The sequence below is a fragment of the Boleophthalmus pectinirostris genome, unplaced genomic scaffold (genome assembly GCF_026225935.1).
Source record: "Boleophthalmus pectinirostris isolate CB_2022bp ecotype Guang Dong unplaced genomic scaffold, ASM2622593v1 HiC_scaffold_10, whole genome shotgun sequence".
Taxonomy (NCBI): Eukaryota; Metazoa; Chordata; class Actinopteri; order Gobiiformes; family Gobiidae; genus Boleophthalmus; species Boleophthalmus pectinirostris.
In genome coordinates, this window is record NW_026570971.1 from 6,891,603 (window position 1) to 6,918,338 (window position 26,736).

Sequence of the window (26,736 nt, forward strand, 5' to 3'; positions counted from 1 at the left end):
TGATATTTATTCACACGATAAAGGAGGTTTCGAGTACAAACAACGTGACACGAACTCATTTTGTTGCGCTCGTGATGTTACGTCGTTCTGCCTTTGTAGGGCCGAATAAAGAACCGACTTATCTCGAATTAGAACACGTGAGATGATTCGTGCTGTTAAACAAGTCCCTCGAGTAAGATTACAGTTTTTCAGTTTGTCGCTTTCGCCTTTTTGGTTGAAAATCGGACACCTGAACAGAACCATCCTGAAAATGTGTTGCTTAAGGCCATTTTGTATTTTTTTAAGAGTGTTCAGGAAAAAAAATGTGTTTGCTGATGTAATAATAAGAATAATAATGCTTCAGTTTTATATAGCGCTTTTTTGGACACTCAAAGATAGTGTAATATGTGCGTTGTGTCACGTTACTTCATAAACATTTCACCATAGACATACATGTAGAACACCCAGAGCACGATGTCACCGCGAAGCACCAATAGGATGCGTTGTCTTGACGTCATGTTTAATACCGAGTTCAGAATTCTCAGGTGGAATTTGCCGTGTAAATGTCAGGTTGCAGGTTTGTTGACCCGGTTTATGGTTCATATCGCTGTAATTACTGGGCCTAATAACGAAGTTCAACGCCCTCTGTGTCAACTCAGTGCCCTAAGATTGATGTGGCGAGTTTGTGCAGCCAATCACAAGCAAATAACGATAAGATTCCACATTTGGAGATCAGAAGTTTAGGGTTAGGAGTCAGGATTAGATATACAGTGTCTTTCAAAAGCAGCGAATCTCCCATAGAGTTATAATGGCACTTTCATCAAATTGTAGAACGTGAACGCAACCTTTTAGGGATTAATGGACAGAGTTCCCACGGTCATGGAAATCCTGGAAAAGTCATGAAAATTGAAAATATCATTGGCAAAGTTTTGGAAAAGTGATGAAATTTTAGTATCTCTTTCACGCAACTACATCGTACTTAAGTCTAATATTCCTCTACGATAATGTTCAAATCCTCAATAAAAGATGGTTTATTATCTGTTTTCTTTATGGACAAGTTATAGGTTTGCCTTGAATGTTCCACAGTTTAGAATTAATCATATCTATGTACATGGTTCCCACGGTTATGGAAATCCTGGAAAAGTCATAGAAATCGAAAAAATTATTTCCCAGGCTGGGATTTTTTTTTTAATTCAATGAAAATTTTGGAAAAGTCATTTTACTTAAAACAAAAAGTCTTACAAACGTTCAGAAATAATCATAATACACCGCAAAAAAAACTAAATCTAGCCAAGTTAAGAAAGTTTTATCGTGATTTGTAAAATTGTAAAACGTAAAATGATGACTTTTTGTACTTAAAATATGAAAATACATCTTGCTCCACTATATGCTGCTTGAATTAAGACAAACACACTTATTCCATGGTTTTAATTTTATTTGTCGAGTTTAATTTACTCAAATAAAGTCAAATGTTCTTAATTTAAGTCATTTTAACTTTTTTTTTGCACCGTAGCCTTATGATAACTTAACAGAACGCTGAAAGAGACAGTAAAATTCCATGACTTTTCCAAAATTTTCATTGAATTTACTAAAATCCAGGCCTGGGAAATAACTGTGGGAACCCTGTAGATAGATACAATTAATTCTAAACTGTGGAACATTTAAGGCAAACCTATAACTTGTCCATACAGAAAATAGTAAAGATAGTAAACCATCTTTTATTGAGGATTTGAACATTTTCGTAGAGGAATATTAGACTAAATCCAGCCCCTTCAGAGTTTTAGGTCCTTTGTCTCGTATTCACGTCGACTCTTATACATCAGCACACTGCTACGGGGCTCCTTTAGCATAAATAAATAGCCAATTGACTAAACAATGCAATGTTCTGGCTTGTTTCTCTTGTGGTATAAAGTGTTGCCTGGAGATATTAGAGCGCAGTGGAATTCTTCAAAAATGATAAGTAATTGCATTAGGTCATTGTTCACACTCGAGTACATCTGCACGGTTTTGATTGGACAATGTTGTGGGAAGTCAAGTTTAGTTAGTTCAACGTAACTGCGATTCGGCTCAGAGCAATGGTTACTCAAGAAAACGGAGAAGCTACAACTAATTTTAAAGGAATATTTTAGGATTTTGCCGTTTTTAGACATTTTGGAAGAATCTGAACAGAGTCTAAAATGAAAATTTGTTGCGAAATCGAAAATAATCTTGAGGTTAGTCTCCTCATTTAGTCAAAATTTTGAATAATCTGTATGTAAGCTTCACCAAGTTTTGCTTTTTGTAGTTTGATGAGTGAATAAGATGATTTTTGGATTTTATTTGATTAAGTTTTTATGACAACATTTTTTGACATTTTGCAAGAAATTTGTTGTGAAAATTTGTTGTCGAAATCAAAAAATAATCTTGAGGTTAGTCTTGTTTCCTCATTTAATCACAATTTTTAAGAATTTTTATGTAAGATTCGTCAAGTTTTGATTCTTGTAGTTTGACGAGTAAATAAAATTATTTTGGATTTTATTTAATGACGGTTTTATGACAACATTATCACTTCTACCACTTTATAATAACCTTAAAATACCTTAATTTTTAGACATTTTGCAAGAAGATTTGTTGTCAAAATCCAAAATAATCTTGAGGTTTGTCTTGTTTCCTCATTTAGTCAAAATTCTGAATAATTTTTATGTAAGCTTCATCAAGTTTTTACTCTCATAGTTTGATGAGTGAATAAAATTATTTTGGATTTTGTTTAATTTAGTTTTTATGTCAATATTCAACACTTCTACCACTTTAAAATACCTTAATTTTTTGACATTTTGCAAGAAAATTTGTTGTGAAAATTTGTAGTGAAATCGAAAATAATCTTGAGGTTAGTCTTATTTCTTAATTGAGTCAAAATTTTTAAGAATTTTTATGTAAGCTTTGTAGTTTCACGAGTGAATAAAATTATTTTGGATTTATTTAATGACATTTTTATGACAACATTTAAGACTTCTACCACTTTATAACCTTAAAATACCTTAATTAGCCTTAACAAAGACATGTAAACTGGCACTTAATTATATGGTTAAGAGTTACTAGTTATGCCTCAATGTAGGGAGTATTATACCTGTAAAGAGATAACAAGGACTGAGCTGGCAGTGTGGTTTTTACACAGCTAAGTCATCAAGTTTGACATGTTTTGCAGCCTTATAATAGAATTTTGTTTTCGTTTTGAATTTTCATCGCAATATCTCAGTTTCTTCTTCTTTTTTTTTTTTTTTTTCCAAATACTTTTAGCCTCGGTAGAATTGCTCCAGTCCACCTCCCAGTTCCTTAGCAGTGGTCCAGTAGTCACCAAATGAACAGAACATTTCACAAGAGGGAATAAATCGTCTCCGGACAAATCTCGTCGGACTCGTGGCGCCGTGCGACCGTAAAACGCGACCCAACGTGGCAAAAAAACAAAAAAAATCATTCAAATCTTTAATTTATTTATCACAACAACGCCGGCATCACTCTCCGGTCGGACATTTAGGAGAAAAAATAACATCTCCGGGGAATGGGGGGCTGCCGGCGGAGGAATTAAGCAGGCTCCATTGAAGCGCTAAAGAAGGAGACGTGAAACTGTCCTCGGAGTGAGATAAATCTGTCCCCAGTCAAGATGGATGCCCAAATTATCTTATATGCAAAGACGGGAACACCGCACTACATTACGGGTCTGCGGAGAGATATACGGACCGGGGAGGGGGGGAGCGGGTACGGGCTAGGGGGTATGTTTTGATTATTTTGTACTAGACGGAGACGATTTAAGAGTGACTACCATGACCAAAGACACAAGAGGGAAGAGAGAAGAAGAGAGATTTATAACGTTGTTGAAATTCCTGCAGTTAAAATAGGCTTCTTGTGCACTCATTAATATGTAGAACTGGATGCAGCTCGGTTTGGGCTTGTCACTGCGGTCCGCTTGCGTAAATGTAAAGATATGTTACGGGGTTTTTTTTTTGGTACTGTTACTAAAATAGTCTATAGCCCTATTCGCATGGGATTAGTTTTACCTGTGGACCTTTGGTGATTTGTAATTATCTTAATCAAGTGCAAATGCCCCTGTCTGTAATTTGTAAAGTAAAAATTTCGCAGCAAAATTACCTACTATATTTTACCGAACACAGACGTCTAGTGCTAATACCGTATTTTTCTGACTATAAGGCGCAATAATGTTGAATTTTCTCGTCTATTTTCATACGTAAGTTGCACCAGATAATAAAACGCATTAAGAGAAATAAACGGACGACACTTGAGACTGATCTTTTAGCCCAGGCGTCCACGATACATCGGCAGATCGTGGCGTAATTCGCCCGGCGTTGCCTCCCTGTCTTGGTGAATGTGGATTATGAAAGCGAATTTAAGTTTGTTTTTGTTTTCTACAAGGACGACTCAAATATACATTGAGTAATAATGTGTTTAAAGCAGCTTTGCGCACATTTGTTTACGTTTTACAGAAACTAAACTTAAAATCACATGGCTAATTGCACAAACTATAAGCGCTGACAAAACAGCTCTTTCCTTGTGCGCTGATGCAGTTTGTCAGACTAAAGGACATGATTTACTCCACGAATCTACAGTCGCCGTAATGCTCCGACAATCCATCAAGCGGTGCGTCTTCGTAGTTTACCAAAGTCGTACTAAAACATTCTGACAGATTTTTGAGCGCCGTGTACCACATAAAATCAGTTTGACGTCCGTAAGCACAACCAGAATTGTTGTAGGGAGTATTATCTGTTACATAAGGGTGAGTTGTTGTACAGTTGTATGGAGTATGAATGATATGAACAATATATCGTGAACGACTCAACTACACTGTCACAATTTGAGGTTGGCGTAATTATCAAATCAAAAAGGCTGCAGTTATTTAAGTAATAGAACATCCACAACTAAGTATTCTGTCTTTTTATCAAAAAGTTTTGTTGTACCTGTAGTTTACATCGCTGCAAACATGCACGGGATTCTTTTATTAGTTTATGAGTTAGTATTTCAGTCTTTTGTCAAATATTAACACTGCTGGAGTTGTCTGAACAAAACTCTGATTCTTAAAAGGCCGTTATTACACTATTTTCTGATCTTTGTTAATATAATGTCATTCGGAGTTGAGTTTTGTTTCATTCACGCGGGTTTAACAAACAAATTCTGCACATTTATAGTGTTTTTTTTCTTCTCTCAAACTGAAAACACTCTGTTCCACCTTGTGATGTCATGCGGCGATACGAGAAGTGTTCATTTGTGTTTTGTTTTTCAAGTTCACACACTTTTACTAGAATCTTTTGATTGTTTTTAGCCTTGGGATTGCCGATTTCTACTGAACTAAAGGTAAAAGGAGCTGTTAACTTGAAAACTACCACTTCATGACATCACAAGGTGGAACAAAGCTGAACCGTTTTTGAGAAGATAATGTTATAACTTGGTTTAAAGCTCACAAGAGTTAATTTTGCGTAATAAAGCACCGTTCAGATCTAATAACAATCACAAAAATTCCAATTGTGTTTCGTTTTTTGTTTTTTTTTTCCAAAATCATGCAGCCCTGTTTGGTTTCCGTATTCCGAAGTGTAAAAAAAATATTAATATTCCCAGCTGGAGTATAACATTCATGCGTTTTACACTTCCATATTCGCGGATACGTAATTCCTCTTCTTGCATGTAACTGCACTCCCGGTTATGGCCCTACACACGTTTACGGCGAAATGGCCAGAGCCTGATTAAACCCGGGAAATTCTACGGAGCCATAGTGCTGACATTTTGAAAAATCAAGACATATGACAACCCTGCGTGCTTTCATTTAACACCTAAACTACTATGCCCAATGAGCCACAATATAATAACACTTACCTTGATTAAAATATCCCTTTATATGTAAATGGTCGCCGGGAATTTCCGAAGGGGTCACGGAAGCAATTGGAGCAGCGACGGCGAGGGGAGGGGGGGACGTTATTTCGCCGCTTTCGCTTTCTCGCTCCCTATGTCCTTCTTTTTACGTCGCTCGCCCCTTCCCCTTCTGTCTTCCTTAACAGCGACGTAAAAAAAAAAAAAAAAAAAAAAAAAGAGGGTGAAGGAAGAAAAAAAAAAAGGAGAATTCCGGAAGCAATGTTCCCTAAAACAGCCCCGCGCAGAGACAACATTTGCTCAGGTTGGCTAATTCTTAATATAGAGCCATATAATTCGGAGACGGTTTAATTGCGCAACGCACTTTATGCTTCATGACCAATTACATTAATAGCTTAATACAGAGGAATATGATCTGCCGCTGATTTGATTACACAGGCTCACAATATGGTGTATTTGGTACTTAATTATGGACAGACGTTGAGCAGGGGCGCCGTAGCGGAAACGGAAAATGCTGCGTTCACATCGGAGAATCCCTATTGATACTTTCGACATTTTCTTAGACTTTAAAGGGACAGTTTGGAATTTTGGACATAGGACCTCATTTCCTAGTTAGAAGAAGTTGTTGGAGACGTGTGGAGACACTTGAAATAGAAATATTCCATCCGGTTTTGTATTTGCAGAGGTCACTGGTGCTAGGCTAGTGCATGTCAATGGCCATAGTTATCCTGCCGCTAAAAACTCTTACCCACTCCACAAAACACCTGAAGGAAATCTGTTATTTCACCAGACTGTCCATGTGAATGTCTGTGTTGATAGAATAATTTTCGAAGTAACACCAACCTTACATTTGAAGGATTTATGTCAGTGTGTTGGGTCCAGTCAAGCTGTAACGGAGGGAAACAGGGGCAGATTTTTGACATTCAAATAGCTCTTATTCAGAAACTAGAGGGACTATTGAAATAAGTAAAGAGTTACACTCCCACAGGGTAAAGTTAAACCTGTGATATTCTTTCAAGTTGTTGACAAAAAATTTAAAAACTCATGTCGGTAACAGAGGGAATGAAATATGCAGCACTTTTTGGGCAATAAATACAAACAGTGATAACTCTTGGTTCTCACTTACATATCCTTAACAAACTGGTTTGAATATTTGCTTCATATAGTTTTCTACCATATGGTACAAGATTAGGTTGAAAAACCTCTTACTTTTTGAGTAATGAGATTTTTTATTAAGAAAGGTCATGGTAACGGAGGGAAAAGTAACGGAGGGAAAATTGTTCAAGCAAGTAGAAGGTGCAGGATTTTACATAATTTATTACTTCAAAATGAAAGGAAACTATTTCTATAAAATATGTCAGTCCTTCCAAGCAAAATTTTATCATTTAAAATAAATTTTTCTTGAAAAATCATGTACCTTTATCAACAGTTCAAAGATGGAATAACACAAGATATGATGAAATACATCCATTTATTTACATGATTTTTGGGTCTTTGAAATTTGGGAAATAATTTTTGTTCCATGTTTCATACATGGTCTGTTTAAAACGTATGTAACTTTAGAACCAAAATTGGTACAGAAAAAAGGTAAACAGTTTCATAAACTAGAGTACATATGTATCTGTTGAATACATTTTTATATCAGATGCATTAACTTAAATTTTTGGCCTTGCTGTTTACTTCTGCTTGACTGGGCCCTGTTGTACTTCCTGATAGAAAAGCTCAACAGCGGCGGACTGATATATGAGAAAATAGTCCCTCAACATGCGACGATTCATGCGATGCAAGGTTACTTTTATTTCAAACATTATTCTATCAACACAGACATTCACATCGACAGTCTGGAGTAATAATAGATTTGTTTCGGGTGTTTTGTGGAGTGGGTAAGACTGTTTTTAGTGGCAGGATAACTATGGCCATTGACATGTACTAGTCTAGCACCAGCGACGTCTGCAAATACAAGGACTGGATGGAATATTTATATTTCAAAAAGCTTCTCCACACGTCTCCAACACTCTGGCTCACGAGGAAATGAAGTCCTATGTCCAAAATTCCAGACTGTCCCTTTAATCTCAACTCATAATACAGTATATTTGGTGAGTAATTATGGACATGGGTTGAGCAGCGACGCCGTAGAAAATACAGAGAAGGTTGCGTTCACATTGGAGTATTCGGGTGATACTTGAAAGCCGTGACTTGGACTCGAGTCAGCCTGGGAAACTGTTATTTAGCGCTCTTAAATCTTAATTCTTTCTGGTCTGTGTAATGTAAATGAAAAATTAACATTTCAAAAATCTATTTTACTTTGGTTTAAAGACTTGAAATGACTTGAAGCTCAAAGCAGATGACTTGGATTTGACCTGGAGTGATGGGCCAATGACTCAAGACTCGACTTTAGACTTGCCTGTAGTTGACTTGGGACTTGAGATCGAAGACTTGAGACATGCAATACAATGACTTGGTCCCACGTCTACTTTCAACATTCTCTGGGTGTGAAGCTATCTGGAGGCTCTGCTCTGTCTGAAGCTCTGTTACTCAGGTTAGGCTTTTTTCTGAGCTCACAACATGGTATATTTGGTGTGCAGTTATGGACAGACGTTGAGTAGGGGCTCCGTAGAAGAAACGTTGGAGTATTCTCGTGATACTTTCAACCAGACGTGGAGACTTGCAAATTGTGACTTGGACTCGAGTCAGATTTGAGTCACTATTTTTTACGACTTGAGACTTGATAAAATGGACTGACTTGGGACTTTGAAGGTCAGTGACTTGGGACTTGAGCCCTGTGACCTGAGAAGACTTGATGCTTCTCATACAAAATATACGTCTTTAGAAAATACTTTTCCCTTTACAGTTGATAAATGCGGCGCTTAATTTTACAGGAATAATCTAGAACATGTCACTCCCACTTCTGTTTGTTACTTTGGATAAAGTACTGTGATGTGGTATCATCAAAAGTACTACAGTATTATTCAGTAATATACAGTAGAATACAGTAAAATGGGGAGCTACAAAGAACATGATCCTTCCATTTCAGTGCAGATAAAATCTACAACTCTTATATACTCTGTTAATACTCATACATAAATATACCAGGACTTTTTAATTACAATTTAGTTTAAAATTCATATAAATTGCAAAAATCAAAGCTCTAATTCAGGGGTGTCCAAACTTTTTTCATCAAGGGCCACATATCTAAACACAGACGAAGCAGAGGGCCGATCGAGGGCCGTAGACTGATGCTCAGTACAGTGAATAATTGAAATATGTGCATGTTTAACATGTTAGAATGATCCATCAGTCTTTATTCACGCTAAGATCCTTAAAACCACACACTAAACATTAAATATTTGCTTTATCAAGGTAGATTTTCAAAAAAACTTGCAGTAAAAAAATATTTTTTAATTGATGCAAGATAATTTGGGCCAATTCACCTGGAAGTTTGAGGGCCAAGAAAAATTTGTCTGAGGGCCGCATTTGGCCCCCGGGCCATAGTTTGGACATGTCTGCTCTCATTGGTATTTTGATTTAAAGACTTGAAATGACTTGAAGCTCAAAGCAGACGACTTGGACTTGACTTGGACTTATGGGCCACTGACTCGAGACTCGACTTTGGACTTGCCTGTATTTGACTTGGGACTTGAGGTCAAACGACTTGGTCCCAGGTCTACTTTCAACATTCTCTGTGGGTGTGAAGCTATCTGGAGGTTCTACTCTGTCTGAAGCGCTGTTACTCAAATTAGAATTTAATCTGAGCTCACAATATGTTATATTTAATGTTCCAATCCAAACCACTTTATTTCTATAGCACATTTCACAAACAGTTTCCAAAGTGCTGCACAAATACATAATAATAACAGTAATAAAATGATAAAATAAACTACTAAAATAATCATACTAGTCTTAAAATAATAAAACAGAAAAAACAGAATAAGAGCAAAATCATAGAATAGCAATAAATAAATAAAACCAATAAAAATACTTAAAAAATAAATAAGATAAATAAAAAATACGTTATTGTGGACAGCTGTTGAAACAAAGTAGGTTGTGTTCGCTTTGGAGAATCCCTGTTGATAAGTTTGACATTTTCTTCTGCTCTGTCTGAAGCTCTTGTTACTAAAGATCGACTTTAATCTGAGCTTTATTTGAACACGATCTGACCAGGAAGAGCTGATTTAGTTGGAGCTACAACAGAAGAGCCGATCTGTGCCGCTAAACAAGTCGCTCGCAGATAAATTAGAGTCTCAGCACAGCCGGCATTAAACGGTAAACGGTCGCATTTTTATCCAGCGCTTCTCCACCTTCAGGGCGCTCAAAGCTCTTTATATCAAGGAACCATTCACCCGTTCACACAAACATTCACACACTAATGTACACACAGACAGACCGGGTTAAGCGTCTTGCCCAACGACACGTGGATCTGACCCCAAAGATCGTTGTCATTTCAAAGAAGTTTGTGGAGCCGATCTCAAATAAGTGATGAGAAAGTTTGTGATGTTGTGTTGTTTTGGAGTGTGTGTGTGTGTGTGTGTGTACAGTGTTGGGGAGTAACAGATTACATGTACCAGAGTTACGTAATCAGAGTACAAATTATGAGTAACTGTATTCAGTTACAGTTACTGTTTCAGTGAGTGGTAATTGGATTACAGTTACTTTGTTGAAATAAGTGGATTATATGGTGGTATTTTCCTGTTTTCACATTTTGGGCTATAGTCCAAACCAGGTCTAAACTAGGTCTAAAACCAGGTCTAAAACTAGGTCTAAAACCAGGTCTAAACTAGGTCTAAACAGGTCTAAAAACCAGGTCTAAACCAGGTCTAAACCAGGTCTAAACCAGGTCTAAAACCAGGTCTAAAACCAGGTCTAAACCAGGTCTAAACTAGGTCTAAAACCAGGTCTAAAACCAGGTCTAAAACCAGGTCTAAACCAGGTCTAAACTAGGTCTAAACCAGGTCTAAAACCAGGTTTAAACAGGTAAACCAGGTAAACCAGGTCTAAACCAGGTCTAAAAGGTCTAAACAGGTCTAAACCAGGTCTAAACCAGGTCTAAAACCAGGTCTAAACCAGGTCTAAACCAGGTCTAAACCAGGTCTAAAACCAGGTCTAAAACCAGGTATAAACCAGGTCTAAAACCAGGTCTAAACCAGGTCTAAACCAGGTCTAAACTAGGTCTAAAAAGGTCTAAAACCAGGTATAAACCAGGTCTAAACTAGGTCTAAAACTAGGTCTAAATCGGTCTAAAACCAGGACTAAACCAGGTCTAAAACAGGATTTAACAGGACTAAATCATGCTGCGTGGACGTGTCTCCTCCTCTTCTATCAGTAATATTTTTAATGTGGTTCAGTAAAGTTTGGGCTTTTTTATTTTCTTTTAGCAGATAAAACTTCTTATGTGAAGATTTCCTCGTCTTTGCTTTTCTACATCAAATCAAGTAATCCAAAGTATTCAGATTACGTTACTCACTTTAAGTAATTTAATGGATTCTGTTACAAACTACATTCTGGTGTATGTAATCTGTAATCTGTAGGGGAATACATTTTAAAAGTCACCTTCCCAACACTGTTTGTACCTGTAGAAAATCTGCCCACACATTGAGCACATGCAAACCCGGGAATTGAACCCAGAACTTTTTTGCTATGAGCCATGTGAAAATAAACAAATTTGTCCAATGAGCAACGCTGGCACTGCATGCAAAACCGCCTCGGCAACAATTTCGATTCAGTATATATGGGCTTTTGATTTGGTTAGATTTGAATGTGCTACGCTAATGGCAGGCAGCTAGGTGACCTGCAGGGCACAGGCCAGCGTCTTAACTCAACTGTGTGTGCGAGTTTTATTTGAAATGCTTTATTGAGAATGAGACAAACCTGGATGTGTCTCTGTCTGCAGGTTCAAGCTCTGGAGACAAAGGTTCAGATGTGATTGTAGTGACTTTTCTAAGACGAGACACTACAGGTAGATTCAGATTTTGTTTTTTGGTCAGTCTTTGGTCAGTTTTTTGGTCAGATTTTGTTTTTAGGTCTGGTCTCTGAGCGTACAAGCTTTCATGTCGAAACAGTAAAACTGTCTAGCCAGGCTGGGCCACTTAGTGCCTCCGCTCAATTTCTTTTCCCTCCAGCGACTAGGTCAGGAATCAGAAAACACTAGACGGTTTGCAAGAACCCCGGAAGTTTTAGACCGAGCACCGGCCAATCAGCGAAGAGACTGCAGACTCTATCCTCCTTTGGACTTTGTCAAATACAAACTTTGCATTTTTTATTGCACCTTTAATTTGCGAGTTCACCTCACAGACACAACAATGATCACTGACAGACATCTTCACTCTCTGCTTTGTTTGCTGTTGTGTCGGCGATTAGTGAGGCGCCAGTCCTAAAAACTGTTGTTGTGTCCTTAGGCAAGACACGTCACCAACATTGCCTTGTATGAAAGTGGTGTGTGCGTGAGTGATGATGGTGGTCGGAGGGACCAATGCCGCCAATTGGCATGGCAGCCATGCTTCAGTCAGTCTGCCCCAGGGCAGCTGTGGCTACAATAGAAGTTTACCATCACCAGGTGTAGAGTGAATGAATAATGCTGATTAATGCTCTGTAAAGCGTCTTTGTGACAAAAATGTCTGTGAAAAGCTCTATGTAAATGAAGACTTACTTACACGTTGAGCGTTCCGGCGCATTACATATGTCACGACCAAACAGCAGCGATTGGTTAAATAAAAAATTACCCACCTGCTGTTGAACGAACGAATCCTAATGCTGCGAGGTCTGACGGTTTCCACGAAGTGAAACCAGCTGATGACTCAGGCTAAAACTTGTTCACTCTGCACGACAAATTTCTCTGATCTGGCCAAGATTGTAAAACTTATGTCAGGTTATTCATCTTGTTTTCAGATTTATTATCAACTTACTAGTTCTGAGATGTTTACTTCTAGTCTAGAGGTAGTTTATTTTAAGATAACTTGTCAAGTAAAATTACCCTGCTGCAAGTCATTTTCTGATAGATTTAAGTGTTTATATCCAATTTTGGCCAAGTTTTTTTTGCACTGTGTACTGAAAGATGTGGTAATATTTAATTTATTTAATTTATTTAGTCTGTCTCCATCGACGTACATGTGACGTCTTCCATATCTGTTTTCTGAAAATGCATTTTCAGCCCCTAGGGACATAAAGATCATCCCTACAAACAAGACGGCAAAAAACAAAATCTGGTCAAGTTAAGATGCCTTGAATTAAAATTTTATCGTGACTTGTGTAAATTTCAATTGACAAGTTAAATTATCTGTCAGTGGAGCAAGACTTTTTGTGCTTAAAATATGAAAATACATTTTGTTACACTTAAAATAAGAAAGACAACAACTATTTGCACTTAAATTAAGAAACAAAATCGAAAGTTGCTTGAATTAAGAAAAACACACTTGTTCCACTGGGCGATAATTTTACTTGTCAAGTTGAATCGACTCAATTAAAGTCAAATGTTTTTAATTTAAGTCATTTTAACTTTCCTAGATATTGTTTTTTTTTTTTTTCAGTGTACGCTCACCAGACTTCCAAATAGTTTTTATTAAAGTACTAATTTAAAAAAAAGAGAGGCGAAAGTTGAATTTGAGATAAATTTTCAGTCAGATTTTATACTACAGATATTTTTAAGTTTAAACGTGTCTCTTTTCATGTTTCTGTTTCGAATGTCCCAAAAAACTGTCACTTTTTCAGCTGAAATGGTCGATCAGTGCCGGTCATTTGTGTGGAACAGTTGGACGAAGCTGGACTTGGCCGTAGCTGAAATTTCTGGGTCCAGTTTACACTAAAAGCATTGAGAGCTGCACATGTTTACATTCTCCACTCGTCAGCTCAGAAACGGCCCGAACGCCACAAAAATCCTCAAATTTACGACGCAGCGAAGCAGTATAAACATCCCCCCAGAAAATGGTCCTGCTTTCAACCAATGATCCTGCTCATTAATCTTAGCACGGGCCTTTCCTCTTTCTCCTCCCTCTCTTCTCTATCTCTGACTCTCTCTTTCTCTCTTTCTCCTCCCTCTCTCTTCTCTATCTCTGACTCTCTCTTTCTCTCTTTCTCTCCTCTCTTCCTTCTCTTTCTCTCCTCTCTTTTCTCTGTCTGTCTATCTTTTTCAGGATTTCTCTCCTCTCTTTTCTCTATCTCTAACTCTCTTTTTCTCTGTTTCGCTCCTTTCTTCCTTCCTTCTCTTTCTCTCCTCTTTTCTCTATCTCTGGCCTCTTTCTTTCTGTTTCGCTCCTCTCTTCACTCTTTCACTCTTCACTCTCTCTGTCCTCTTTCTCTCCTCTCTTTTCTCTATCTCTCTCCTCTCTCTTTCTGTTTCGCTCCTCTCTTCACTTTTTCTCTCTTCACCCTCTCTGTCCTCTTTCTCTCCTCTCTTTCTCTTCTTTTCTCCTCTCTTCTTTCTCTATCTTCTCTCATTCTCTCTGTCTCCTCTGTCTCCTCTCTTTCTCTCCTCTCTTCTCTCTCTCCTTCTCCCCTGTTTTTCTCCTATATTCACTCTCTTCTCTCTGTTTCTCTCCTTTCTTCACTCTTTCTCTCCTTTCTTTCTCTCCTCTCTTCACTTTCTCTCTCTCTTCATTCTCTCTTTCTCTCCTCTATCCTCTTTTTCTCCTCTCTTTCTCTCCTCTCTTGAAACTCTTTCCTCTCTTCACTCTTTCTTTCTCTCCTCTCTTCACTTGTTCTCTTTTTCTCTCTGCTCTTCACTCTCTCTCTCTCTCTCTCTCTCTCTCTCTCTGTCTTTATCTCTCACCACTCTTTCTCTCCTCTCTTCTGTCTCTCCTTCTCTCCCTGTTTCTCTCCTTTCTTCACTCTTTCTCTCCTCTCTTTCTCTCTCTCTCTCTCTCTTCACTCCCTCTCGCCTGCCTCCTCTCTTTCTCTCCTCTCTTCACTTTCTCTCTCTTTCTCTCCTCTCTTCTCTCTCTCCTTCTCCCCTGTTTTTCTCCTATACTCACTCTCTTCTCTCTGTTTCTCTCCTTTCTCCTCTCTTCACTTTCTCTCTCTCTTCATTCTCTCTTTCTCTCCTCTATCCTCTTTTTCTCCTCTCTTTCTCTCCTCTCTTGAAACTCTTTCTTTCTCTCCTCTCTTCACTTGTTCTCTTTTTCTCTCTGCTCTTCACTCTCTCTTTTGCCTCTTTCTCTCTTTCCTCTCTCTTTATCTCTCACCTCTTTCTCTTCTCTCTTTCCTTCTCTCCTGTTTTTCTCCTCTATTCACTCTCCTCTCTCTGTTTCTCTCCTTTCTTCACTTTCCCTCTTTCTCTCTCTCTTCACTCCCTCTCTCCTCTATCCTCTCTTTTTCCCCTCTCATTCTCTCCTCTCTTCAGTCTATTTCCTCTCATTCTCTTCACTCTCTCTCTCCTCTCGTCAGTCTTTCTCTTTTTCTCCTCTCTTCACTTTCTCTCTCTCTCTTCACTCTCTCTTTCTCTCTCTTCATTCTCACTTTCTCTCCTCTCTTCACGCTCTTTCTCCTCTATTCTCTTTTCCTCCTCTGTTTCTCTCTTCTCTTGAATCTCTCTTTCCTCTCTTTCTCTTCATTCTCTCCTTCTCTCCTCTCTCTTACTTTCTCCTGTCTTCAATCTTCACTCTCTCTTTCCCTCCGTCCCTCCCCAGACCCTGCGGTGTCGTTCTTTAATTGCGGTGTACTAAGGTGGAGGAATGTGCGTAGTGAGCATGCCCGGTGACCTTCCAGTGACCTCTCCCCTCCTATTACTGCCCCCGAGTCCCCCCCGAGTCCCTCTGGTCCTCCCGGTCCTCCCCCCGTGCGTAAGAATACTCGAGTACAAAGTAGTAACTCTAAAAGTAACTGCAACATAAAAATAACAACATACAACATTATAATTTGATAACGTGTTAATGTAATCTGAAGTAAAAGTAAAGTTACATGACTCATAAAGTACTCGATTACAAGTAGTGCTGCCAAATGTGTACTAGGAAAATACTACTTAAAGTACTTTTTATACTTTTTAACACAATTTTAGAAGCAGTAAAGACAGGAGTGGATTGCGGAAAATTGTGACTTGTGCGGTAACTTCTATGATTTAAAATGTAACTAAGTACAAGTACATGGCTAGAAAGTAGTGCAAGTACTTACCGCAAAAATCTACTCGAGTACAGTAACGTGAGTATTCAGAATTAGTATACGTTCCAATCCCTGGGGAAGAGCAATCAAAACTTTACTACTGTTACTTCAATAAAAATATTATTCCAGTCAAGTAAACGTAAAAGTTTGCTGCTAAAAAAGTTACTCGAGTAAATGTAATTAAGTAAATGTAACTGAGTACCATTGTTTTCTGCTGGTAGCTCCAAACCTCCAACAACACCAACGCCGCAGCTCCTCTGGGACCCCCCATGTCCCCGTATGTGTCTCCCCGTTTGCCAGTCCCAAAAAAACAGTAAATCGTAAAGTAAACCGTAAAGCAAATTGTAAACTAAATTGTAAACTAAATTGTAAACTAAATTGTAAACTAAATAATGAAGCAAAAAGTTTAGACCTGATGTAGTCCTGGTTTAGTCTTAGTGTAGTCTTCATTTAGCAAATTGTAAAATAAGTTGTAAAGTAAATCGTAAAGTTAAATGTAAAGTAAACTGTAAAGTAAACTGTAAATAAAATTGTAAACTAAATTGTAAACTAAATAATGAAGCAAAACGTTTAGACCTGATGTAGTCCTGGTTTAGTCTTAGTTTAGTCTTGATTTAGCAAATTGTAAAATAAATTGTAAAGTAAATCGTAAAGTTAAATGTAAAGTAAACTGTAAAGTAAACTGTAAATAAAATTGTAAACTAAATTGTAAACTAAATTGTAAACTAAATAATGAAGCAAAAGTTTAGACCTAATGTAGTCCTGGTTTAGTCTTAGTTTAGTCTTGATTTAGCAAATTGTAAAATAAATTGTAAAGTAAATTGTAAAGTTAAATGTAAAGTAAACTGTAAAGAAAATTGTAAAGTAAATTGTAAAGTAAACCGAAAACGAGGGGCTTCTGTCGATTTGTTTTTTTTGTTTTATGGTCGTTTGCAAACACGGTTTTCTGTATTTTGGTGAAAAAAATTATAATTTATGCTCCTCTTTACTCTTTACTGGATCAGATTATTCAAAAACTGTGATAGTCCAGATGTAGTCCTGGTTTAGTCTTAATTTAGTTCGGTTTTAGTCCTGTTTTAGACCTGATATAGACCTGGTTTAGTCTTAATTTAGTTCAGTTTTAGTCATGGTTTAGACCTGATGTAGTCCTGGTTTAGTCTTAATTTAGTTCAGTTTTAGTCCTGATGTAGTCCTGGTTTAGTCTTAATTTAGTTCAGTTTTAGTCCTGATTTAAAACTGACGTAGTCCTGGTTTAGTCTTAATTTAGTCCTGATTTAGACCTAATGTAGTCCTGGTTTAGTCTTAGTCTAATCTTGTTTTAGTCCCGGTTTAGACCTGATTTAGTTCTGGTTTAGTCTTAGTTTAGACCTTATGTAGTCCTGGTTTAGTCTTAATTTAGTCCAGTTTTAGTCCTGGTTTAGTCTTAATTTAATCCTGATTTAGACCTAATGTAGTCCTGGTTTAGTCTTAGTCTAGACTTGTTTTAGTCCTGATTTAGACCTGTTTTAGTCCTGGTTTAGTCTTAATTTAGTCCAGTTTTAGTCCTGGTTTAGTCTTAATTTAATCCTGATTTAGACCTAATGTAGTCCTGGTTTAGTCTTAGTCTAGACTTGTTTTAGTCCTGATTTAGACCTGGTGTTGTCCTGGTTTAGTCTTAGTTTAGTCCTGGTTTAGACCTGATACTGTTCTGGTTTAGTCCTGGTTTAGACCTGATGTAGCCATGATTTTATCTTAGTTTAGACCTGGTTTAGACCTGGTGTAGTCCTGTTTTAGACCTGGTTTAGACCTGATATAGTCCTGATTTAGACCTGATTATATATTTTTGGGCCTATTTCTGTAACGGTCAGACTGGAACGCCGTAAATGTCGCCGGGTCAAACCTGATCCGCTCTGGCTCCGTGTTTTATTGTCGTTAGCATTACTAGCTCGCACTATTACTTACGAAAACATTTGGCCTATTCACTCTCGGCGCAATATTCAATCCAAAAAAAAAAAAAAAAAAAAACACACCGCAATACTTGAAACGCTATTAAACGCCATGCTAACCGCGACGCTAACAGCCCGCGAGAGAAACCCGAGCGACCGTTACGCCGCGAAAGTCGATCCGCGTCGGTATTTTAATGACAAATTCAGAACGCGACTCCACTTCAGGTGACTGGACTGTGACAGCGACTATAAAACGCCGTACTTTGTTTGGCTTAAATCTCGGAGCGCGTGCTAACCGCTAATCCCCAGCGCTATGGTGTTACAGCTTTAGCCTAGCGCTCAATTATTTAAAGGGACTGTATTACACAAAATGGACTCTCGTTAGAAAACTGTTACCGGCTCAAAAACTGACCCGGACCTGTGTTTTGTTTAGGGTTTGGTGTAAATAAAATTGTGAAATGGTCGTTTGTAAACACGGTTTTCTGTATTTTGGCGAAACAAATGATGATTTATGCTTCACTTTACGGTTGGCGGAGATCAGATTAGTCAAAAATTGTGATCTAGTTTCGTTCTGTTTTAGTCCTGGTTTAGTCTTGATTTAGTCCTGGTTTAGTCTTGATTTAGTCCTGTTTTAGTTTTGGTTTAGACTGGTTTTAGACCTGGTTTAGACCTGATGTAATCCCGGTTTTGGTTTGAATCAGTTTTAATCCTGGTTTAGAGCTGATGTAGTCCTGGTCTAGTCTTAGTTTAGTCCTGTTTTAATCCTGGTTTAGACCTGATGTTGTCCTGGTTTAATCTTCGTTTAGTCCTGGTTTAGACCTGATGTTGTCCTGGTTTAATCTTCGTTTAGTCCTGGTTTAGACCTGATGTAGTCCTGGTTTACTATTAGTTTAGTCCTAGTTTAGTCCTGGTATAGACCAAATGTAGTCCTGGTTTAGTCTTAGTTTAGTCCTGGTTTAGTCCTGGTATAGACCAAATGTAGTCCTGGTTTAGTCTTAATTTAGTCCTGGTTTAGACCTGATGTAGTCCTGGTTTAGACTTGATGTAGTCCCGGTTTACAGCTGTCTTAGTTTAGTCCTGATGTAGTCCTGGTTTAGTCTTAGTTTAGTCCTAGTTTAGACTTGATGTAGTCCTGGTTTAGACCTGATGTAGTCCTGGTTTAGTCCTAGTTTAGTCCTAGTTTAGACTTGATGTAGTCCTGGTTTAGACCCGATGTAGTCCTGGTTTAGACCTGATTTAGACCGGTTTTAGTCTTAGTTTAGACCAGATGTAGTCCTGGTTTAGACCAGATGTAGTCTTGGTTTAGATCAGTTTTAGACCTGGTTTAGATCTGGTGTAATCCTGGTTTAATCCTTATTTAGCTCGATTTTAGTCCTGGTTTAGACCTGATATAGTCCAGTTTTAGTTCTGATTTAGTCCTGGTTTAGGTCCAAAATAAGGACACTGAGATTAATCTACAGTTAGTTTGTCCACATCGCTGTTCCACCTTGTGATGTCATGCAGTGGGGGACAGTTCTTCCCGTAAAAGAACAGCGTGTTTTGGGTTTGGTTTTCAGATACGGTATTACGGTATTATGTCGAAAACCTTTTAAGTCCTGGTTTAGTCCTGGTTTAGATCTCAGTTTTGTTCATTGTTCATTGCATTGTTTCCCGAATTTCTTTTTGCGGTGTAAGTTATTGTTTGGTCGGGGTTAGACCTGGGTTGGTCCTGGTTTGGTTAAGACCTGGTTCAGCCCTGGTTTGTTCTTGTTCTTGTAGATTTTGGTCCTCACAGTCTTGATTTAGTCCTGGTTTAGTCCTGGTTCACCTGGGTCTAGTCCTTGTTTCATTAGGTCATATTTAGTTTTGTTTATTCACATTTTTAGACATAATTTAGTTCAGGTTTTGAGTCCTGGTTCAGTCCGGGTTTAGTCCTGTTTTTAATCCTGGTTTAGTCCCGTTTCACTTTTGTTTAGTCCGTGTTTTGTAACAGCATTTTGTTCTGGTTTAGTCATACATTTAATCCGGGTTTAATCCTGGTTTAGTCCTGATTAAGACCTAGTTTTTAGCTCTGGACAGTTCAAAGCTTTTTAGTCCGGCTTTTGTCTAAACATAGTCCCGGTTTAGTCTTTCTTTATACAGTCATGGTTCAGTTGTGGTGTTTTTAAATTCCACACACCTTCACTAGAAACATTTGGATCATTTCGGGCTCAGAATCGCAAATCTGAACTGAACAAAAGGTAAAAGGAGGCGTCAACTTCAAAAGTACCGCTTCATGACATCACAAGGTGGAACAGAGCGTTTTGAGCTTTGGAAATGTAAACAGACTAATAAAAAAGGAATATTTGCGTCCTTCTATTCTACCCTTGTGTCTTTCTGTCCTACCCTTCCATCCTTGTATCCTACCCTTGTTTTCTTATGCCCTACTCTTGCGTCCTTGTGTCCTACCCTTGTGTCCTTGTCTCCTACCCTTGTGTCCTTGTCTCCTACCATTGCGTCCTTGTATCCTACCCTTGCGTCTTTCTGTCCTACACTTGCGTCCTTATAGCCTACACTTCCGTCCTTATATCCTACACTTGCGTCCTTATATCCTACACTTCCGTCCTTATATCCTACACTTCCGTCCTTATATCCTACACTTGCGTCCTTATATCCTACACTTGCATCCTTGTCTCCTACCTTTCCATCCTTGTATTCTACCTTTGCATTCTTGTGTTCCGCCCTTGCGTCCTTGTCTCCTACCATTGCGTCCTTGTCTCCTACCATTGCGTCCGTGTCTCCTACCATTGCTTCCTTGTATCCTACCCTTGTGTTCTTCTGTCCTACACTTGCGTCCTTGTCTCCTACCTTTCCATCCTTGTATTCTACCTTGTATTCTCCCTTTGCATTCTTGTGTTCTGCCCTTGTGTCCTTGTCTCCTACCATTGCGTCCTTGTCTCCTACCCTTGTGTCCTACTCTTATGTTCTTGTATCCTTAAATCTTACCTTTGTGTCCTTGTCTCCTTATATCCTACCCTTGCGTCCTTGTGTCCTCCCCTTTGCTTCTTGCCTCCTACCGTTGCATCCTTGTCTCCTACCATTGCGTCCTTGTCTCCTACTGTTGCGTCCTTGTCTCCTACCCTTGCATCTTTATCTCCTACCTTTACATCTTGCCTCCTACTCTTGCGTCTTCACTCCTTCTCTTCCGTTCTTGCCTCCTACTCTTAGATTCTTGTCTCCTACCCTTGCGTCTTGCCTCCTACCCTTGCGTCCTTGCCTCCTACCCTTGCGTCCTTGCCTCCTACCCTTGCGTCCTTGCCTCCTAACCCGCCGCTGTCTGTCTGTGGACGCAGGGATCATTCCGTAAGCCCGAGATGTGACCACAAAGCTTGTGGGCATTGTAAAGCAGCGAGCGTGGCCCAGAATAGCCCTGGAGCAGCGGAGTGTGCAGTTCTCCGGCGGCTAAAGAGGTGCGGGCACAGAAAGGCCTCGTAAAATGCGATCAGCTATTTGAAATTGAATTCACCCTCCGCTGCTCGGGCCTGTCCGGGGCTCGTGCGCGTGCGAGCTCATTTGTGATAGAAATACTGTGTTGACGTGTTGAGCTGGAGTTGGATCTGTCGGGTTTAAAGGGTCCGTCTTACACTATTTTCTGATCTGTTTATAATGTTGTTTCCTCGTCAAAATCAGATCTGGAGTTGCGTTTTGCTTCATTCGCGCACGTTTAACGCACAAACCCTGCAGATTTAGACTCTGGGATCTTCTCTCAAACAGAAAAAAAGCACTGTTGTCATGTCATGTGGTGATACAGGGAGTGCTCCACTGTGTTTTTAAACTTCACTAGAATCATTTGGATAATTTCAGCCAATTTCTTCTGAACTAAAAGTAAAAGGAGCTGTTCACTTGAGAGCATTTTGAGATTTGAAGATGTAGACAGAAGAATGAAACAAAACTTAACTCCAGGTCTGTTTTTGAGGAGGAAACAACATTATAACATGACTTAACTCTCACGAGAATCCATTTTTTATGTATTTATTTTGGACAAGTAAAAGGTTTACATTCTTATACAATGGAACATAAAACATTTGTGAAATCATAGCAGAAATAACAACACAAAATTTGCCCAGAAAGCAGTGAGAAGAAGAAATCTTATTTAATCCCAGCCCCACTCTTTTAATCTAACACAATGAGTTTTCTTTCGCATTTCTCAGACATTTTACATTAAACTGTATGAATTATTTACAAGTGCAGACAAAAAGTCACTGTTATAATTTGGTAACAAAACTGTATTGCAACGATACATAAGGATACCAACAATGGTAACAGAGAGCAGACAAACTGAAAAAATAAAACTAAATAAAACATTTTGCTTAATATTGGATGATAATATAAGAAATAAAGTTTGGAAAATGGCGATAAAAATTTTGTATTTGAATTAACTGGAATTTTCAAATGACTGGATATTTTTTATATTTGCTCAAGAGTTTTGGGATTTTTGTTTCATTTTTTTCACAAAAATTATTTAAGAACTAAACCTGGTTTTATATCTGTGTAATCACTCAGTGGTTCAGATAGGTTCCATACCAGTCCAGGTCTAAACCAGGTCTAAACCAGATGTAAACCAGATGAAAACCAGGTCTAAACCAGGTCTAAACCAGGACTAAACCAGGTCTAAACCAGATGTAAACCAGATGTAAACCAGGTCTAAACCAGGTCTAAACCAGGTCTAAACAGGTCTAAACCAGATGTAAACCAAGTCTAAATCAGGTCTAAACCAGGTCTAAACCAGGTCTAAACCAGGTCTAAACCAGATGTAAACCAGGTCTAAACCAGGTCTAAACCAGATGTAAACCAGATGTAAACCAGGTCTAAATCAGGTCTAAACCAGGTCTAAACCAGGTCTAAACCAGGTCTAAACAGGTTCTGTGCTGTGAATGTGACTTTTTTAGTATCGATACTTGTGAAAAATAAATATCTAGACACATCGATATCGGTTTTAGTATCGATTAAATCTGATTTCCGATACTTTTGACGACCTTAGAGTCTAATGTGTTGTTTTTGTTTTGTGTCCAGGTCTGCCAGGCATCCCGGGTGACTTCGGCCCTCACGGCGCTCCTATGGGCATGAGCATGGCACCCTCCTTCACCCACCACCACCCCCCGCACCACCCGCACCCGATGTCCCCGCCCCACCCGTCGCACCTGCCCCCCACCACCCCCACCACCACCAATACCCCACCGTCACCGCCGCCGCCTCCTACCTGCCCGGACACCACCACAACCCCCACCACCACCACCCGCACGCCGCCATGCTGATGCACGGAGGAGCACCCGGCCACCTCCACCCGCCGCCGCCGCCGCACCACCACCCGGACATGCCCGCCCAGAGGACCCCCCTGATGTCCCCCGTCGACCCCAGCGCCGGCGGGCAGAGCTTGGACATCCACGCCCAGTGATCGAACGGCCGGACGACGAAAAACCCGCCCCACACGACAAGCAGCTACTACGAAAAAACGAAAAAACATGTGATTTCTTTTTTTGCTCTTTGTAAGACCACAAATTTGACGCTCTTCGAAATTCCAAAAACGAGCTGTGACGATTTTTTTTTTCTTTTTTACTTGTCAAGTTTGTTACTTTGATCCAAAAACGTGGACCAAGCTGACACTTTGTAAAGACTTGGGATTTTTTGGTAAAACTTTGGCGCGGAAAAGCAAAAAAAAACTGACGGACACTAGAAGAAAAACTTGTTTCTTTTCCGCACCTGTTTAGTAACGTCGGGGAAATCAATCCACTCTGGAAAAAAGGACAGAAAGACTCCAAGAGTATAACTACTGTAGTATAAAGTATAGATACTAAGTTAAAACTTGTGCATTTTTTGGGTTGGTCACTAAGTTTGTTTATAAAGCTAGTTTTTAGAATCTCTTCTCTCTCGGTCTCTCATTCACTGTGTGCACTCCGGATGTGGAGGAGGACTGTCTCGCAGCACAGCATCATGGGAAAAAAATAAAGTTTCCAAAACGCAGAGAGGGGCAATCAAATCCTGCCGTCGACGCAAAAAAAAAAAAATGCAGAACACGGCAGGAAAACGGCTGCTAAAACGACAACAACAACAAAACAAATCACACCAGAAGAAATTTTAACTTTTTGAGAATTTGATCGATTTCTTTCGTTTTCATGAATGAATGTTTCCCGTTTTTTTTTTTTTTTTCGATTTTTTTCGCGAAAATCTTTGAAAACACCCAAGCACTGGATCGTGTTGGTTTTTATACAGTTTTATTTGAATGATATTTTATTGTTTTTTTTGTACCCTCTGGACTCTGGTTGGTCGGAGCCCGTTGAAGGAAAAAAAGTGGAAATATCCAACAAGCGCTTCTCAAACTTGTAATTTTTTTTGTTTTTATTTTTGGCGCGGATCAACAAAAGTGGCCATACTTTACGGACTTTATATATTGACACTGTTGATTCAATGGCACTGGAGAAGCCGTCGGTGGTCGGATGCACCAAAAACGAAAAAAAAAAAAAACTCAAAAAAATCGTGGGGAAAAAAAAAAACTTAAATTATGAACTCAATGCTTTTGGCGGGAAAAAAGCTGAGAGATTATTGTATCAAACTTCGTACAGAGTTCAGTCTATTAATTGTTCCATGTTAGATATTCTATGTGTTTACCTCAATTGAAAAGAATGTTTTTTGCTAGTTTCAGATCTGCTGTGGCATTGATATTGTATGTCCATAAATTCCTTCCTTTTTCAGCACGTGTCCCTCACTAGATGATAAGAAACCGTCTCCCCCGAGCTTTGTCGAAAGTACATGAAATACTTGTATGAGGAGTGTGACGTAATGTTTCAAAGGTGTTCAGTCACAAAATGCTGTAATAAATATTTCATTTTTGGATTTTTGGTAGATTTTTGTGTGGACGAGTGTCTTCTGAAAATGCCAGGGGTGGGGGCTGCTGAAAATTTTATCGCAAACAAAACGCGACTTGTACATTTTGAGGTACTTTTTACAGACTAATCACTATTACAACTTGTTATAAATATTTGTTTTCAGAAAATTTTATCCAAAACAAAACACAACATCAAAATTTTGAAGTACATTACTATTGCTACTTTCTGAAAATTTGAGTTGGGGTTGCTGAAAATTTTATCAAAACAAAACTTGACATGAACATTTTGAAGTACGTTTTACAGCCTAAGCACTATTACGACTCATTATAAATATTTGTTTTCTGAAAATGTTATTGAAAACAAAATGCAACAGGAACATTCTGAAGTACATTTTACAATGACTAATTGCTATTATGACTTATTGCAAATATTTGTCTTCTGAAAATACAAAGTTTGGGGGTTACTGAAAATTTTATCAAAAACAAAACGTGACATCAACATTGTGAAGTACATTTTACAGAGACTAATTACTGTTACTATGAATTACACAAGTATTTGTTTTCTGAAAATTTCAAGGGTTTGGGGTTGCTGAAAATTTTATCAAAAACAAAACACGACATTGACATTGTGAAGTACATTTTACAAAGACCAATTACTATTATGACTTACTACAAATATTTGTCTTCTGAAAATGCGAGGGTGTGGTTGCTGAAAATTTTATCAAAACAAAACGCGACTTGAACATTTTGAGGTACGTTTTACAGACTAATCACTATTATGACTTATTACAAATATTTGTTTTCTGAAAATTTTATCAAAAACAAAACACGACACACAACATTTACATTTTAAAGTACGTTTTACAGAGACTAATTACTATTGCTGCTTTCTGAAAATGTGAGGGTTGGGGTTGCTGAAAATTTTATTACAAAACAAAACGCAACATGAATATTCTGAAATACATTCATCACTATTAGTATGTCTTATACAAATATTTGTTTTTTGAAAATGTGAGGCTTGGGGTTTTCTGAAAATGTTATCGAAAAACAAAATGCGACATGAACGTTTTGAAGTACATTAATTATTTTTACTACATATTATACAAATATTTGTTTTCTGAAAATGCAAGGTTTGGGGTTTTCTGAAAATTTTATCAAAAACAAAACATGACATGAACATTCAGAGGTACATTTTACAGAGACTAATTACTATTACAAATATTTGTTTTTTGAAAATGAAACGTTTGGGGTTTTCTGAAAATTTTATCAAAAACAAAACACGACATGGTCATTCTGAAGTACATTTTATGAAACTAATCACTATGACTACTTATTACAAATATTTGTTTTCTGAAAATGCAACGTTTGGGGTTTTCTGAAAACTTTTATCAAAAACAAAACACGACATGGTCATTCTGAAGTACATTTTACAGAGACTAATCAGTATTAATACTTGTTACAAATATTCGTCTTCTGAAAATGCAACGTTTGGAGTTTTTTGAAAATTTTATCAAAAACAAAACACAACATTGAATCAACTGAAGTAAATTTTACAGAGACTAAACACTATTACTAATTACAAATATTTGTTTTCTGAAAATGCAAAGTATGGAGTTTTCTGAAAATACATAAAAAAACACAACATGAAGTACATTTTACAGATTATACTTTCAGATAAACATGATAAGATCATTTTGAAGTGCATCTCGTAGTTTAATTACTAATTACGACATATTACAAATATTTAAGTTTTTGGTACCTGGTGGATTTTAGTTTGAAATTATGTCTTCTGAAAAACCTTGTTCTGTAGTTTTTCACAACATTTTTCAAAAAACCTGACATGAGTATTTTGAAGTACATTATACAGAGTCTAATTACAATTACTACTTATTATAGACATTTAATTTTCTCATATTTGGCAGATTTTTGCATGAAAAGCATCTTCTGAAAAAGCAAGTTTTGTAGTTTTTCAAAAATAATTACGAAACACACAACATGAACCGTCTAATCACTTTTACTACGTACAAACATGGAACTTGTGTTTTCTGAAAATGC

General features: G+C 38.0%; 2 protein-coding genes across 2 annotated transcripts in view; one reads left to right on the top strand and one right to left on the bottom strand.

Moving 5' to 3' along the window:
- meis2a (Meis homeobox 2a) overlaps positions 1 to 22,959 on the top strand; it is a 300,550-nt gene extending 277,591 nt beyond the window's left edge. Inside the window, exon 13 of the mRNA XM_020927798.2 lies at positions 22,872 to 22,959. The gene's annotated coding sequence lies outside the window, so the exon portion shown is untranslated. The remainder of the gene's footprint in view (positions 1 to 22,871) is intronic.
- The window catches only part of cdin1 (CDAN1 interacting nuclease 1), a 294,474-nt gene continuing 278,972 nt past the window's right edge, over positions 11,235 to 26,736 (bottom strand). The window contains exon 13 of the transcript XR_008632427.1: positions 11,235 to 11,379. The gene's annotated coding sequence lies outside the window, so the exon portion shown is untranslated. The remainder of the gene's footprint in view (positions 11,380 to 26,736) is intronic.